The sequence below is a fragment of the Serinus canaria genome, chromosome 2, assembly GCF_022539315.1.
Source record: "Serinus canaria isolate serCan28SL12 chromosome 2, serCan2020, whole genome shotgun sequence".
In the NCBI taxonomy this organism is placed as follows: domain Eukaryota; kingdom Metazoa; phylum Chordata; class Aves; order Passeriformes; family Fringillidae; genus Serinus; species Serinus canaria.
In genome coordinates this window covers 82,964,157-82,980,109 of record NC_066315.1, presented here as the reverse complement: position 1 = coordinate 82,980,109, position 15,953 = coordinate 82,964,157, and the positions used below count along the sequence as shown (strand labels likewise).

Sequence of the window (15,953 nt, the reverse complement as noted above, 5' to 3'; positions counted from 1 at the left end):
GCCATTTACAGGCTTTGTGTATTGTTAAAGGCCTTCCTGTCCTAATGGATCCATTTTCTTGGCATCTCTGGGTAGTCCTTTGTGTGCTCTTCACCTTGGGGCGTAACAGTTATCAGACAAAGAAGTGCAATATTTTTCACATGCCCGTGTACTTGTGAAAAGCATGTTTTCATGCTGCTTTTTCGTGCTTATCCATTGACTGCCTTTAAATCTTTGTACACAATCCAAGTCTTTGATCATGTATTATGTTCCCTGTGGGCTTGCCCTGCACACCCATGTAGAGCTGGTAAAAGCAGCAAAGCTCTGCACGTTATGACACCTCATGGATGCACTTCCTTTGAAGACTAGGAGGGTGTCTCCTAACCATGGGATAGAGAAATGTCTCCATAAGCTACTAATTTGACAGAAGGTCTCTTTCCAGGACCTTATTTTTACCAAAAGTACTCTGCAGTTTGTAGTTACTCTGATACATTAATGTGGGTGTGTTTGCTGTTGATTACCAGCTAAATCTAAAGCCCTATTTCTCAAATCTATGCTGAGGAAATTAAAAAATTTGCTAAGTTTTATTGGAGCTAATAATGGAAATTAAGGAGATCATACTAACAGAAAACCTGAATCTTATTGAGTATTAACCCTAAGACATCTTTACCAACTAATGCACAGAAATCATATCATACTTAAAATCTTCTTTTTGTTCTAGATACCATCAGCTTTCCTGCGATATTTTCTTTATTAAAAATCCATTGTGGCCTTCTTTGCATTAATATTTCTGCTTCATTTGAGTTTCTATCTCTGTTATTTTGCAATGCTTTCCTGATCTGCCTTGCTGATCAAGTACCCTTTAATCAATGCAGCCCTGATGTAATCAGTGTGATCATTTGCTCTTAAACAAACACGGTGTCTCAGCCAAAAGGATTTGATTAAGCTTGTACATAGAAACATAACATGAGTTTTTATTGTCCTCAATTTACTGAGAGCAAGAGCTTAGTGGGTACTTATTTTAGACTTAACGCATCAGTGTTGGAGAGGGACAAGTTTTAGCTCTGTAATTATGCTTTGTCCTACCTAGATAAAGATAAGTGTGTAGATTTACACAAGAGAAGCGTGTACAGATGTACCCATGAGAGACAGCAGCACAGGCAGGACAGATGCTAATTACATTGCCTAATGCTGTTCTGAAAGGTGCTCAGATGCCGTAGTGATTGAGCCCTGTAAGAGCAACGTTTTGCAATGATGTGTTTTATTGCCTGAGAATGCCCCAAGCAGTGCAAATAAGATTTGCGCGGTAGATTCAAAGAACAAAATTTTCAATCTTCCTTACTCTAACCTCAGTAAATGTGTTTTGTCATAGAATGAGGTAGGGAGGAGAATAAACTGCTGATACCTGGTGTTGTTAGAAGCCATGTTTTTTCTGAAATCACTCTCAAAACCACTTTCTCTGATAACAATTGTGGGTGGGTGACTGTCAACAGCAGTATGTGTTCCATGAGAAAAAATTCCCTTTTAGAAGTTAAAATTCTTTGATCATGTGGAGTTTAAATTCTCACTCCTTTTGATCTGCCACTGTCTGTGAAGGTCCTTCCTTCCTTCCTTCCTTCCTTCCTTCCTTCCTTCCTTTCCTTCCTCCTTCCTTCCATTCCTTCCTTCCTTCCTCCTTCCTTCCTTCCTTCTTCCTCCTTCCTTCCTTCCTTCCTCCTTCCTTCCTTCCGTCCTTCCTTTCCTTCCTTCCTCCTTCCTTCCGTCCTCTTCCTCCTTCCTTCCTTCCTTCCTTCCTTCCTCCTTCCTTTCCTTCCCTTCCGCCTTCCTTCCTGCCTTCCTTCCTTCCTTCCTTCCTTCCTTCCTTCCTTCCTTCCTTCCTTCCGTCCTTCCTTTCCTTACTTTATCCTTCGTCCACTTCCTCCTTCCTTCCTCCTTCCTCCTATCCTTCCTTCCTTCCTTCCGCCACTCCTGCCTTCCTTCCCCGCCACTTCCTTCGCCCTTCCTTCCGCCACTTCCTTCCTGCCCAACTTCCTTCCTTCCGCCACTTCCGTCCTTCCGCCACTTCCTTCCTTCTGCCACTTCCTTCCTCCGCCACTTCCTTCCTTCCGCCACTTCCTTCCTTCCGCCACTTCCTTCCTTCGCCACTTCCTTCCGCCACTTCCTTCCGCCACTTCCTTCCGCCACTGTCCGCCACTTCCTTCCGCCACTTCCTTCCGCCACTTCCTTCCGCCACTTCTTCCGCCACTTCCTTCGCCACTTCCCTTCCGCCACTTCCTTCCGCCACTACTTCTCCTATCCTTCCGCACTGCTCCTTCCTTCCGATCCACCGCCACCTATTATCCTTCCGTCCACAATTCCTTCCTCCACTAACTGGGAGCGAAAGTGCATTCCTTCCAATTATCCATTCCTTGCCGCCCCTTCCGTCCTCCGCCACTTCTGTAAAGTCCTTCCCCCGTCCACGTTTGCCTCCTTCCGCCTCCATCCTCCCTGGCTGACGGATGATCCATCCTTGACGGCGCCACTACTGTGGCCATGATCGTTCCTTCCCGCCGCCACTTCCTACCATTCCTTCCTGCCACTTATTCCTTCCTTCGTCCTGTCCTGTGTGGCCTGTCCTTCCTTGCCTTTCCTTCACCTTCCGTTCCTTCCTTACCTTCGCTTCGCCTTCCTTCCCGTTCCTATCCGTTCCTGCCTTCACTTCCTTTCCTGGCCTTCCTTATCCTTTCCTTCCTTCCATTCCTAGGTTCCGTTGCCTTCCTATACCGTTCTTCCTTCCTTCCTTCCTTCTTCCTTCCTCCTTCCTTCCTAGTCCTTCCTTGCCTGTCCTTCCTTCCTGCCGTGCCTTTCCTTCCTTCCTCCTTCCTTTCTTCTCCGTCCTTCCTTCCTTCCTTCCTTCCGTCCTTCCTTCCTCCCCTCCCTCCCTTCCCTTTCCCTTCCCTTCCCTTCCCCTTCCCTTCCCTTCCTCCCTTCCCTTTGCCCTTCCCTTCCTTCCCTTCCCTTCCCTTCCCTCCCTTCCCTCCCTTCCCTTCCCTTCCCTTCCCTTCCCTTCCCTTCCCTTCCCTTCCCTTCCCTTCCCTTCCCTTCCCCTTCCCTTCCCTTCCCTTCCCTTCCTTCCCTTCCCTTCCCTTCCCGTTCCCTTCCCTTCCCTTCCCTTCCCTTCCCTTCCCTTCCCTCCTGCCCTTCCCTTCCCTTCCCTCCCCCCTCCCCCTCTCCTTCCAACACACAGTAATCACTGTTCATTGAGTTTTCCAAATTTATGTGGAGTGTAAGTAATTCATGAGTACGGCCTTTAGTAAGATACTCAAGCTTTTCTGTATTAAAGACCATTTAATACATTTAAGAATCTATTCCACAAACAAGGGTATAGAAGTTCCTCACAGTTTTTCTCTTAAATCTTTTTATCCTCATTGCATGGCCTTTTCTCTAACATTTGCTCTGGTAGAACCTTAGCTGCATGTTGTGTGCACATTTAAAATTGATGTGTTTATGGGATCCTTTCCCCTTCCTTACCATACTAATCAGATTGTTCACGGCCTGATTCTAAGATTGACTGACTGCACTTTGGAGATGGAGATCGTTGCATGGTGTTTGGTTATGTCACATTGCTAGTGAAGTTCCAAAGGTGTGAGTTGATGGTAAGCTCTGTGCTACTTACCTGAGGTAAAGAATGCACGTCATGAAAGACTGCTGCACCTAGGCAAGCAACTGAAACATGCTGCCTTGAAATGTCAGCCAGCTCATGAGAGTAAATTCAGTATTCCTGTGAAACTCCACATTAGCCCTCTATTTGGCTAGTTATTAACTATCATTAAGATATGCAGTAAGAAATTAAAAGATCTCTGGGAAAGAATATACAATATACTCTGCCTTCCTGTAGAGTGAGATCCTGAAGTTAAGTTTTTGACTCTGGCACTGGATAAAGTACTAGTGAACTCAGTGCTCACACTGGGTAAAGACTTGACAACTGATTGATTTGTAAATTTCAGAAAGTGCTATTTCTTTGAAGAAATGAAATACTGATTTGAACCTGTCGTTGTTTTTAACTTTAGGTCAAAATAGTCAAATGTTCCTTAGTTAGAAGGTCTTTAGGGGGTTAAGGAGTAGGTGCACTATTTTATTTTCTGTAGATGACATGCATGCTAGTGGTTGATAAATAAAACCAGGTTAGTTTTAAGATACTACAAGAACAAGAAGGAGCCTTGTCTATATATCTAATTTTTAATTTTTTTCATTATATCACTGATATATGAACTGGTAATACAATCTGGCTGACAAAGGCGATGACAGTTTCACAAACAGTTCAGTTGTATTTCTTCAGTCACTTTAGAAATATATCTACTCTTTCACAGGGCTAGATTCTAAGAGTTTGGTTTTGTTAGATAAAGCAAAAATGAGTAGAAATACAGAGAGAAGCTTCACTCTTTTACATGTGGCTCTACATCAACTGAGAACTGAGGGCTGCTCTGCAGGGAGTTTTGCTGGCTTGTCATGGTACACTGCTTCATAAGGCATGTGTCAAGTGACCCAGCCTTTTCTTTCTCAGAGGTGGTCTTTAAAGCAAGTATGCCTGCAGGTGTGGCTTAGGAGGCTTTTATTGCCATCACTACTCTTACTCATTCAGGCAATCTGAGGCTAAAGAATGAAGCTGAATCTCCAATATCATCTATCTTGCTCCTCCTGGAGAATTAAAATTCAGGCCAAGTAAAGCAGAATTCACTGACATAAAGTGTATCAGTAAGTATTGTGTTGTTACGACTGAGATAGCTTATACATGAACCCAGGCAGTTAGAGCAGCTGTGGAATTCCACATTTTAAAACATGCCCATGCACTTACACTTCCTTTGGGCATCTGATTCTTTAATGTTGCTGAGCATGCTAGCCATCCTGCCATCTGACCTACACAATACTTATAATTTTATCCTTTTACTTTTTTCCCCTGACAGTTTACTGTTGTGCATCATTCCCTTCATACTCCAAGCGTGTCTGACAGACCTTGCCTCTTCCTATGACCTTCATACTTCTGAACCTCCTGTTGCCTCTGCTATCTTGATTCTTCTGTTGCCTTCCTTCCTCCTCTGCTGGGAAAAAAACCCTTTTTTTTTTGACTGAGATTTTGGCTTTTTTCTTTTTAAACTCGCACATTCTCTTTAATCACTGTTGATTATTTTTGGCTGTGATTCATACTCATTTGTGAGATGTATGTTCCAGAACTGAATGGTGTGTTACATAAATCTATATATCAGCCTCAGAAAGATTATCTGTCATTCTTTTCCAAAAGACTCTCTTTATTTTGAGCCATGGTTTGCTTTGATTTGGTGTTGCAGAAGAGTGTGTTCTTGGGACAGGGTGTCTTACTTTCCATGTTGTTTAAAGTTTTAATGAAAAGATTCTAAGAACTCTTTTTTGTTTTTTCTTTCTGTTACTCTAGGTATAAAGTTTTGTATTCTCTATTTGCTCTATTTTCCTTTTATTGCCTCTATTTTGTTCCTTTGGAACAAAACTAGTACTGGGCATGGCCTAGTCAAGTTGAAGTGCAAGATTCTTTCTGTATCTTGGCTATCAATCGAGCTGTCAAGACAAAAGAAACAGGAAGATCTGTTGCATCTATAAGGGGCTTAAAAGGAATACCAAGAACCAATACCAAATGCACTGATTCATATTCTTTACTTATGCTTTCATCCTGATGCTTAATATGAGTAATTTTATCTTGATGCTGAAGACATGCTGTGGAAATCAAGGTGTGTGTTCTATTTCTGTAACAAAAGACACAAACACTGTTTGCTCAAGATACATCTCGTTCTACAAGTCTCCTTCTTGCGCTTGTGCTAGGAATTGTCAGTGAGTTCTAATTAAAACATCTTCTAAAGGTTTGTACTTAGCAAAAACTTCTTTGTGCTAAAGGAAGTTCTTCATGAGAACAGCCCATAAGACATGTATTTTTAATAATCCTGAGCTACAAACATAGGCTTTATGAGTTGTAGTGTAATGGTGCACACACCCAGAACTATTCTGACCTCACATGTACTGTGCTTTAAGACATTCATGTTATTTAAATGAGTGACTTGCAATACATAACTCTAATTTAAATGATGAAAAATTATTGTTTTACCCTCAAGCAAATAATCATGTTAATCTTGACTCCTTTCCAGGTAGGCAAAATGGAGAATAAGAAAGCAAAGCATGCCTACAGATAGTATGAAATATGACTAAAATGGGGTTTGACAGTTTTTAATACAAATATGACATGTAGCTAGTAAGCTTTAAATGATTCTTTAGAAAGTATACTTAGTACCCTAAGGGTCTTCTAATAAAAGTGGAGAGGATTTGAATTCTCTGAGCTGCCAGGTACTTTGTAATACCTTCTTAAGACAGGACAATAGTTTAATTGTAAGTCTTCTCTCTCAAAAAAAAAAAAAAAAAAAAACCAAACTAAAAACAAGTAGGCGTTCACAATGTGAAGATTAGGAACCTAATTTACCCATTCTCATTGCTCTATGTGCATCCTATTTGTAATTCCTCAGTTACATGTCCCATGGAGCTCAAACTAGTGGTGAAACAAAGTGGTTTATATTGAGTACAAAGTACTGAGTATTGTCAAAGCAGTTCTTTCCATTGTCACCATTGTCTCTGAAAGGTGGCAAAAGTTTTCAACAAAATCTTTAATGAAAAAATCTCCTTGCTTTGAAAAGATACAGCTATGGCCTCTCTCTACATAGCTGGCATGTTTCCTGCAAATAGCAGTCTTTTTTCAGGTAGCTTCCTCAAGCTCTTAAAAGCTATAGGTGAAATCTCAATAAGTTCATTATTTACACTTAATTTACCTTTTCTTTCACTAAAATGCAGAATTTACCTCGAAAATATATTCAGGGGAATTGACAGTTTTTGTGAAATTCCTAGGTTAAATAATTTAAAGACCAGCTTAAGCTAGCAAGCTCTGCCTTTTAGGATTTAAAAAGGACCATTGCTTATGTTCAGTCATATTTGTTTGTTATGATTTCATAAGTTACAGATACATATATATATACATAATAAACAGAACTTGCAAAAAATATAGAAGAAAGATTTCTGTGTCTTTACAAGAAATCATCCTAGTTACAAGAAATTACACTATGACATTAGCATAGTTTGAAACCCCCCCGTACTCTACATGGTGTCAGAAAAAACTTTCAGTGACGCTCAAGAAATCCAAATCTGTTGAGTGGAATTGCACAGATACTCGGTCTCAGAACTGTTCATGCACAATAGCATGTGTGCAGGGAGGGGTTTAAGCAGAGCATGATTGCAGGACCGGGAAATCTCTGGAAGTTTGGGTCATGAGCACCAGCTCAGCCCTGAGGACAATTCCTGTTTGTTCCAAGCTTCAGCTCAGGATTTGTAAGAGATCCTCAACTTGGCTTCTGAAAGAGAATGGTTTTTTTCTGTCATTTTCAGTAACAGGAAGGAGTATCAATTTAGATCTCTTTGATGGAGTCTTAGGTCAGCAGTGATATGAAAGGACATTGTCTTTGTTTTGCTCCTTTTATTTTAACCTTGGAGACATTGGAAGTGTAGTGAGAATGAAATGGAAAAGTTAATAACAAATTCGCCACTATAACAAATTTTTCACCAAAATGCTGTTACCAGACTTAGTAAGAAACACATTTAGTATACTCAGGATTTATCTGCACTACCAAACAGCCTTGTTCAAATGCTGTCCTTCACGTTAAGATATCTGGGGTGAAAATCAAATAAGCACTCAAAAAAAAAAGAAAATGGAAAATATCATTGAGCCCTTTCTGGAGAATAAATAAATGCCTAGATAACTTATAAATCAAAACAAATTCCTGTCTCGCAACTCCAGTGTCAGTCACATTCAGTGGTCTTAGGGAATAAAGACAGATTTATAATTTATGATTAAACCTATTCCGATGAATGTTCTCAACCCATACGAAATCCAGTGAATTGGAAACAGATTAAGTAAACTTTGTGGCGCAGGAGATTTTACTGAAATCTTTTTTTTGGTTGGCCACCAGAGGGAGCCGGTGTTGTCCCAGATTCACAGAAGGAGAGAGAGAGAAAAAATAAAAGTGAATTTCAACCTGATAGATTACAAACTTACGCAAAGTTTTTTAGTTTTTGGAGTAGTTGTTTTTTTTCTTTTCTGCAACTAAAATAAATAAAATAATTTTGTTTCTAGAGTATTTTAAAATCAGTTTCCCCACAAATGAGAAAATGAAGATAAAATTATATTTTTAGGTGATGCCACTGTGACGGCATCTTCCAGATGCAAGCTCAGTTTTTTGTTTTAAGCTTTCTCAGAGCCTGGTGCATAGATATTGCCTCTGTACCTATAGCAGCTGTGTCCAAAGTGTGGTAACTAGTGCATTTGGTTGGTATACGTGCTTAAAACGTGCATAAGTGCATCAGAGTGGGTCAGGTTTAGTGCCAGTACCGATAGACTGTGTTCTGCTAGGTGGATCTCATCAGCTTGAGTCTTAGAATTTTAAAACCATGAGCAGATCAGTTTAGTATCCATCTTCTTTCACAGACAAATTACTTCATTACCAGCAATTCAGTCACTTAGAGACTAAAATCTCTGCTTTTCAAAACATCCTTAAATATATTTTCTACATGTAATACTTTCAGGTTTTTTCCTTACAGTTAGAATCTTTGAGGATCAAAATGAATGTTGTCTTTCTCACTGGGAAGATGGATTTTTTTCCTTTTCTAGTGGCAAGGCTGTAGAATAATTCTACCTTTGAACTCATTCCATTTTTATCTTCGGAAAATATGTGCTACTGATGCAGCACTGAAAATTATTCTGGGTAGGTTAAACATGGAGAAAAATATTCTAAATATATGAATGGAAAAAGGAAATACTTCTCTTCTTGTTGTCTTTGAACTGGAATTATTTAAAACTGTCTGTGGTATCTAGAGTTATCCAGTAAGTGCCAAGGGAGAATGATTGGCAGAGAACTCATCCAGTTCCAATTGTATGATGAGTTGCAAAGATTTATGTTGCATTTATTTATTAAACATATGGCCATCCAATCTATCATATGCCCATCATCTGTCCCTTTGTTCTGCCTTTTTAAAGTAAACTCTGTGGTCATGATTCTCAAATGCCCATCATTTATATGTACAGCCAGTTTAAGCCCTCCTTGTTGTTCTGTCGCAGTATAAAAGTGCCTCTTTTTGAAAGCTGGGCTGTTTGTGTGTATGGATAACAGCAGTTCTGTCTTCTGAGCTTGGCTTCCAGTCACTACCATGACTCTCAATATATATTTAGTACATGCAGTAGGCACCATTTAGCGTTCCATACAAAAATACATGTTATTTTAGAAGACAGAATGGAACTTATTCCATCCCTTGAAAATTACAGCCATGTTGCTTTCTGATGTCATTGTAAAACTATGGACTCCCCCCTCAAGGACAGTGAAACAAAATTACTGTCTCTGTTTACACTTCTTATTCATAAGCTTCTGTTATAGCAGCTCTGTGGCTAGAGAAGTCCACTGTTAAAATTCATAAGAAGTTGACAAAACAGAAAGTGACATAATTAATTCCTTGTTTATCCAGAAGAGCTTGCCTGTAATAAATGCTGATTTTTGCTGAGATGGCTAAGGGGAAAGGTGATCTTGTATATTTCCCTGCAAGAATCCCCTGCTTTATTCCTTTTTATTGCATATTCTCGTGTAGTGATCTGGCCCCATTTTGCAGTGGTAAATGATTGTTGAAAGCATCAAGAACAAAGAGAGAATGAATGACTTTAGAAGCTGGCAGCATACAAAACAGGTATCAACTACTGAGTCCTTTATATTCCTTGGATGTACCTTGAACGTGAAAAATTATTTTTTCTGTTCACTTCTAATAAGAAAATAGTAAATTTGGGTCACCAGATTTCCTTCATTTTCTCATGCCTTGAAAAAGTTCTTAGGAAGGAGACTGAGTCCTGGGTACGAACACTGGTTGGAAAGTGTTCGTACACTCCCCGACATTGTGCTGCCTGCCTGTATTGGAAATAAGAGTTGTGGTTTTGCACACTTTCATCCAGAAACCAGTCTGAATCTAGGAAGCACAATCACTTTGAATATCCAAATATTTTCTGGTTACACTAGTATGGGACTGGACCCCAGTGAATCAAATAGTCTTTCTAGACACATTTCCTGGTATTTAGATTTTTAACTGTCTCCTTACCTATTTCATGTAGTGTGGAATAAAGCACCAACCTGAGCTTCCCTTCTCCCATCCTGACTAAATGTCAAGACATTTCTTTTCTTAATTCCCTTGCAGACCGGCTTTGCAATCCAAGTGGTCTGTGGATAAACTGTGAACATTTCTTCCAAATGAAACCAAATTCCCTGTTATCCTCTTCCTTCATCAAAAGAAGAGCAGTTTTAACTACAGGAGCTGTACCTTTAACAACTGAGTGGCCTCTGAGGCATACTCTGCTGCCCTTGAATGGTGGAATGTGAGGAAGTTGTCACAGCCATACACACAGAACAACTTACACTTCATCAGCAACAAGTGGGGCTAAACTTCTGTGTTCAACCAAATATATGCATGTGCTGCAAATGTGTGTGTGAGAACTTTCGTCCTTGGTGTGAATTTGAAGTGTTGCCAGGTTTACACATAAGGTATGGGCCAAATAAAACTGGAAGGTTGGTGCTTTAAGTGGCCTTTGTAGTGCAAGCTCCTACTGATTCAAATGCAGGTAATGCTCATGGACCTGCAGTGAACAAACTGTTGAAATTTTTTCTCTTTTCCAAGTAGGTGATGATTCCAATACCAAATGAACATGCTCATACTCAGCTTTTCCTATTACCACTTCTAAGTCAGAAAACACTGACTAAAATGCCTGTCTACTTTCTTCTAAGAAATTGAGAATTCTGGCCACGCACATTCACTTCTGGGTTTTCGGGCATGAGGGAGCAGAGGCTGAGAGCAGAGACGGCTTCTCCTTTGTCAGCTCCTTTTGTGGATTCCATAATTGTGGTTCCTGGCATGGATAAAATAATTACTTTCTAACCTACTACCATAAGCAAAGGCTGGGTGTAATGGAGGACAAAGACATAAAACAAAAGAAGATGGAGGAAAAACCAAGAAAAAAAGACTATGATGGACAAATACAATTTTTTCTTCTAAGACTATAGTGATTAAAAGGTGAAAATAAAGTTGCTAAATATATGGTGCTCTCCCATAAACGGTTCAAGATTGGTAGGGGATTATCTGCTTAATTGTTAGAGTAAACAAAGCAACAAATTTTTCTACTTTTCAAGCATCTGATAAAAATCATTATTGTTTTCTGATTTTTAGTACATATATGTAAGCATTTTTCTCTTTCATGGTTTTTTTATCATTTTTTTCACTTGACAAGAAGGTAAAAACTTAAAGGAAAATAATTATACTATTTGTAAAAGCATGAAACTTAATGATGAAATAGTTTCAACATTTTTTTCTAAATTATGTGGAAATATGCAAGAGATCTATTTTTAAGGTGTATCTGTGGATGAAACAGTCAAGATTTAAATGAATATACTTCTTAAAACATAAGAAGTATGAAAAATTATATAGGAATTATAAAGACTGTAAGTTAAAATAATTACTGGCTTTCAGTTCAAGATAAGAGCCTGGTTTACTTAACTTTTACTTGTGAGAGATGGAGCATTTTGGAAGGCAAACCATCTCTTGCAGACTTGTTCTACAGAAAGCCTCACAGTGGACTGCCAAGGTCTGCAGAAGGGCCACCCTTTGGAACTTCCTGGTTTTATTGGAAGTAGATGACACTTTGGGGACTACTGTGTGAATGCATTGGTTTTGTTCTGAAAGTCTTTATGGGTGCTCCAGTCTCACACATACTAAATCAATGCTTAGGAGTGACACAATTATTTTAATGCCACTGTTCTCCCCAGAAATAAGAAACATCTTTTTCTTTCTTTTTTTTCTTTTTTTTCCCCCAGAAGAGATCCTGTTTCAATTAAATAAAATGTATGTGAATATATTATTGATTTCTTACAGTTTAAAACTGTATTTTTTCATTTCTAAAACCCTTCTCTGCTTGCCTTCAGAGAATTAGAACAATATGCTGATTAACTGACCAGTCAGTTAAAGAAACTTTGAGGTTTAAGTGCCCAAGTTTTCCAAATGAAAATTTAGGTTAAAAAAAAAAAAAAAAAAAAGAAAAAAGCATGCATATACTGTAATTTGCTTGTTTGCTCCACTCCCTTCTGGACATGCCCAGCTTCCTCTGTACCTGGCAGCTTTCCTGCTCTGTATTCATCATGCTAATCAATGGGATTCAGATGTTCCTGAAATAAAATCATTTGTCTTCAGTCTGCTCTTACAAAGGACACAGACTGTACTAGAAAGTCTTTTCTGCACTTCCAGAGTACATTAAATACATGCCACTGTTCATAATATAAGGCTTTGGCAAAGTATCGATTGCTTTCTTTAACACAAAAAATCCTTGTGCGGGGAAACTCCTTGTGGTTTTTTCCACATACTTAAATTAGTGCCTGTGAGAAAATTAGCAGGCTGATAGTAATTGAGGCAGAAGTCTTTAAATTTTCATGCTGCAATAAGAAGAGTAGTAACAAACCACCAGCTTGATTCTGTGCTGGTTTGATAGGGGCTGCTCTAAGGTGAGTGGAAAGTTTTATAATACCATGCTGAAATTATGACTAACCAGAGAATTAAGGTAATGTTGGAGCATTACTGTACAAACTGTACTGTACAAAGTGCAACAGTGGCCAGTCACACCTGCTAAAAATTTTTTCAAACACACTTCTTGGGTAATGGCTTTAGGAAAAAAAATTACCTGGTTCTTTGGAGATTAAAAGAGAGGGTGCCTTTTCTTTTTCTTAATACTCTTTGATTTTTTTTTTTTAATTAGGGATAAGAATGGGAAAGAGAGAGGATAATAATGAATAAAAAGGGGAAAAATAGAAGGAGATTAAAATCCCAGGACCTTGAGGTTCTTGATTTTCAAAACCAAAAAGATTTGAGAATGTCTCCTTTCTTTTTTTCTTCTTTGTTTTCTTCTTTTCTTCCTCCAGACCACATCAAGTAAGCATTTCTTTTGAACTTCTGTATAAATGACTGAGTTCTCTGATATATAAACCCCATCAAACTTGGGGTTGAAGTTTTGGTTATGATTCATAGCATCCTTCTCTCAGTATCCCTGGTAGATAATAGAAAATAAGCTTTTACATGTAGATGAAGAAAGTTTCTGTGCTCTGTCCTTCTGCCTCTTTATTAAACTTTTGTAACTGAACTTCAGGCTCTTATCCTTCCTGACTCATTCAGGAGAAGCTGGTAGCCACTTTAAAAGTTACTGGAGTGTTTCATAGACAAGCTTAAAAACTACAACTGGGTGACCTTCTCAGCCTAATTTGAGGAGGAACTGATGCTGAAAAGAAAGAAACTCAAAGGCATTTCCAAATTTCCCCTTTTATGCTGATCCTATTTAAGCCCATTGACTCAGGTGAGAAATTCCCCAAACTAGCTTGCTTATTTTGAGCATATGATCATAGCAAACCTTCAAATTCTAGAAATGGCCCTGCTCCAGCAAAGCACTTAAGCATGCTTAATCAGGTACCCCATTATACAGCATGCACATTATTATTGAATGAACTGTGTAAATGAAAGCCTTAAAATTCTTCACATGAATAAAAATGCAGACAAATTTTCCCTGTGGGGATTCATCCCATGCAGGAGATATCTGCAGCTTTGCATTTTAATCAGTGAACGGTCTGATCCTGCTGCTGGTGAAGTCAGGAGCAGAACCTAACTGCTGCAGTGGAAGCAGGATCTGATACTAGCAGCACGTAATATGAAAGGGGAAATTTTTTTCCAAGTGGGTGTTCAGATGATGACCCACTTCTTGCATCAGGCTATTGTTCACCAGAGATGGCACTGCCATCAACGTTTTACTATCCACAAATCAGTACAAAGCGTAACATCCAGTTACCGCTCTTGCATGTTTGCATTTCTTCAAGTTAATAGGGAAAGAGAGCCCCAGGGCAAAGCATGATTGATGAGATAATTGACTTCACACGAGGACTGTGGAAGAGCAGGCCAAATTCAGCTCTGACTTAAGTATTTCTATCTCTACTTATGTCTGAAATAATCCGATGTAGTCCATCTGCTGCTGCCAAAGAGGAGTGGTGGCATGACAGCAGTGCTCTTCTGTGAGCACTTTGTTCTCTACTTGTCCAGTATTCCCCTTCTTACTAGGCTGCCAGGGAGAGCCTCAGTGTGCACTGCTGGAAGAGATGACTTCATGGATAGTGTGTGGGCATCATAGTATCAAAAAACATAAAGTGGTTTGGATTGGAAGGGATCTTAAAGATTATCTATAAGTCTAACACCCCTGAATGGACAGGGATACATTCCATTAGACCAGGTTGCTCAAAGCCTGATCCAGCCTGATGTTGAATGCTTCCAGGGATGGGGCATCCATAACTTCTCTGGACAACCTGTTGCAATGTCAAAAAAAAGAATTTCTTCGCAATGTCTAATCTAAACCCACCTTCTTCCAGTTTAAAGTCATTCCCCCTTGTCCTATCACTGCATGCCCTTGTGAAAAATCCCTCTCCAGTTCTCTTGGAAGGCCCCTTTTCAAGGATCTGAAGAATGCTATGGGGTCTCCCCAGAGCCTTCTCTGCTCCAGGCTGAACAAACCAGCTTTTTCAGCCTGTCTCCACTGGAGAGGTGCTCCAGCCCTCTGATAATCTTCATAACCCTCCTCTGGACTCATGACACCCTCCCTGCTTTTGATTCCTGTCCTTTGCTGTGATTGCTTGGCTATGTCTGTGTCACTGAAAAAGAAGTGTCTCTCTTGCTATAATTCCATAGATCCAATTGCCCTGGTGGTCCTCTGCAGCATGTGTGTGCCTGTTTCCTGCTAGTTTAGATCCAGGGGTGCCTGGCAGTGTTTTAGGTGGAGAGTGTGATTGGCATGCACTGTCCTGGCCTCACTTCTCTTGGTTTGCCCTCATCCCAGCACAGGAGTCTGGTCTTCAAATGGCCTAGGAAACATCCTTTGAAAGTGGTACAATGCCCTTGCAGAGGGTACCACACAAGAACTTCAGGGAGATGCTATGTGTACTCCAACCCTGGGTTTTCTTCCCTGCAAGAATAATTTTTTCTTTACTGGGCAGTTTCAGAAGGCAGACTGTTTTAGTGACAAGAAGTGTTCACGTACTCATAGTAGTGTCTCACCAGCTTTATGCTTTTACTGACATAATTGGATGTCTTACAGCTCTGAGAAGTACAATAGCAGAGTAATTCAGTGTGTATGTGCAGTAAAATGTGCTATAACGCAGAAAAAAAACACGGTCTTCTAGGTTAAAATATTTCTGGAAATACAACTGCTGAAGTAAACAACCAGGCCAAGTTTATTGAAAAGCCTCTTGGAGGTAGGAGCACGTTTTCCACAGATCAGGAGTTCCAAGAGGAGTCAGTTAATGTACATCAAAAGGGGTAAGAGTAGAGTTTTGTGTCTTTATACTATGGAGGTGTATGAAAATGTTTTCATATCTAAATTTGGAGCTAGCTGTAGAAAATCTGTGTAGGTATTTACATTGTTGGTGGTTTGGCTGAAATATGTTTTGGCCTATTAAATTGAGTCATTTGATGCCATTTTAATTGTAAGTTAGGTGGTTTGTTCACAAAATTTTCTCAGGGCTCTGTCTGACTTCAGAATATGCTAAGGTACTGTCCTACAAAAAGAGAAAGAAATGTAAGGGAAAATGATGGATGCACTGATGGGGGAACTGGAGAGTTCTGCAAGAGCGATGAAATCCCATTTTGTTAATCATCACTCTAGCCTGTAGTTCACTATTAGCTTTTAGTATTAAGCAAAACCAGTGCTTGTTGCCATTACTGCCAGTAAGTCTGCATTGATAGGAAGATTTTTTCTCAGTTGTGCTGCAGTTCCCAGTAGAAGTGCTTCTGTGCCCAAGACAAGTATACTTTTTCCCCAAAATCAGAAG

General features: G+C 39.6%; 1 protein-coding gene across 5 annotated transcripts in view; it reads left to right on the top strand.

Annotated features, from left to right (window-relative positions):
- Positions 1–15,953, top strand: part of COBL (cordon-bleu WH2 repeat protein) — a 160,032-nt gene that overhangs the window by 109,611 nt on the left and 34,468 nt on the right. The gene's annotated exons all lie outside the window — the stretch shown is intronic.